The following is a 2,294-nucleotide window of genomic DNA, read 5'->3' on the forward strand; positions in this document are numbered from 1 at the left end:
CTGTACTGCACAATGTGAAATTTCATCCGCGTTGGTATAAGCACCATTCCTTTTCATTGCCAGTGCTTGGACATGCCACAGTTTATCTATGTCCTATGATGGATACCTGGGCAGATCCCAGTTTGGGCTATTATATTTAGAGCATCCGTAAACATTTGTGTACAAGTCTTCTGGTAGATATTGTTTTCATTTCTCTTGGAGAAATACTAAATAGTGGGATTGGTGATAGATAACATGGCTTTTCAATGCTGACGAAATGAGGTAATTTCCACTGCTCTGCTAATCTCACCAGGCCTTCCTCTGCTGAAAATTATTTTGTTACTTATATGTATTGCAGGTATATTTTTCCAGTTGTTTTTCCCCTATGATTAAATTTACCATTCAATAGCCCAATTTGCACAACCCAGAATCTCTCTCTCACACACACACACACACACACACACACACACACACACCCCTAACAAATTACTGGCAGTAATAAAAGAGTTAGGCAAGAGGGCTGCTTTAAAGAGTCACATCCAAACATCAAGGGCAATCATACATAGCAGTAGTGTAGGAATTAGAAATTAATAGAAAATTATCCCATTCACCATACCTAGAAATAAACCCAGCAAGAAACGTACAAGACCTAGATTAAGAACACTGTAAACTGACCAAAGGACTTGAGAAACAATGTAAATAAATGAAAAGACAGAAGATTCTGTAACAAAGTCAAAAGGCAAATGACAGACTGAGAGACAATACTGATGATATCTATGATAAGCAAAGGAGTCTTATCTAATATAAATTCTACCTACAGATCAGTAAGAAACACACAACTGAAATAATGAGCAAAGGGTATGGACAGGCAAGTCACAGGAGGAATGCGTAAAACCAACCAACATATAGAAGGATTCCCAACTCCACTTGTAAGCAAGAAAAATATGGATTAAAATAACAATAAGATGGGATGTGATTCTATAGTGTAGCGGTTAGCATGTCTGCTTTACATGCAGAAAATCCTAGGGTCACACTCCAGTGGAGCCACCATCCACGGTCTACAGCCATGCCACCCCGAACAAGCCCGATGTCTGATTTCAGAAGCGAAGAGGGTCGGGCCTGGTTCGTACTTGAATGGGAGACCACCTAGGAAGACCAGGTGCCATAGGCATGAAAAATAATAATAATAACAACGAGATGGCATTTTACAAAACTGCCCCTGATATTGGCAGGGTGTGGAAGAGTGGGTACTCCAGAAAAGCTCGAGGAGGGGGAAATCAGCGTGGCCTGTACGTACTGCACTCAGCAATCCTCTCTCAACCTTGTCTTTAAAATACTCATGAGTACAAAGAAATCTGTTTTTGAGGGGAGCACCATCCCAGCTTTGTCCATCGTGGTGAGATTTAGAGAAAATCCCACACTACCAAAATGTCCACCAGCAAGGGATGGGTCCTCGGCTTCATGTAATAGCCACAGCCAAGCCAGGAACACGGTGGAGTAAAAACATAAGAAAGCTAGGGGCACTCACTTGGTAAGACTTCCAAGATGAACATGTTGATCATTCATGTTAAAAACACATGCACATGAGATTTATCTCAGGAATGCAAAGACGATTTAACATCTGAAAATGAATTAATGTAATACACCATATTAGTAGAATAAAAAACAAAAATCACATCATTATCTTAACAGATGCTGAAAAAGCATTTGACATAATCCAATACCCTTTCCTAATAAACACACTCAACAAACTAGGAATAGAAAGGAATTTATTCGACTTGATAAAAGGTACCTATGAAAAACCCACAGCTAACATCATGTTTCATCATGTTTCATCCTTCATACTTCATTAAGTATGAAGTATGAAAGACCAAATGCCCCTAGACTGTGAAAAAGACAAAGTTGTGCTCTCACAACTTTTATTTAATATTGTACCGAAGGTTCTAGCCAAAGCGATTAGGCAAGGAAATGAAATAAAAAAACAACCAGAATGAAAAAAAAGAAGTAAAACTATTCACAGAACACATGATTTGTATATAGACAATCCTAAAGAATTCACTAAATGCCTATTTGAACTAATAAACGAGTTCAGCAAGGTTGCAGGATATAAGGGTAAGATACAAAATCAAGTGTATTTCCATATATTTACAATGAACAATCTGAAAATGCAATTAAGAAAACAATTCCATTTACAATAACATCACACAGAAGAAAATACTTAGGGATAAACTTAGCAAAAAAAATGAAAAATTTATGCTCTGAAAACAAACAAATGAAAAAACCCCACACACAAACAACAACAACAACAACAACAA

This window comes from Pteropus vampyrus, unplaced genomic scaffold (assembly GCF_000151845.1).
Source record: "Pteropus vampyrus isolate Shadow unplaced genomic scaffold, Pvam_2.0 Scaffold196, whole genome shotgun sequence".
NCBI lineage: Eukaryota > Metazoa > Chordata > Mammalia > Chiroptera > Pteropodidae > Pteropus > Pteropus vampyrus.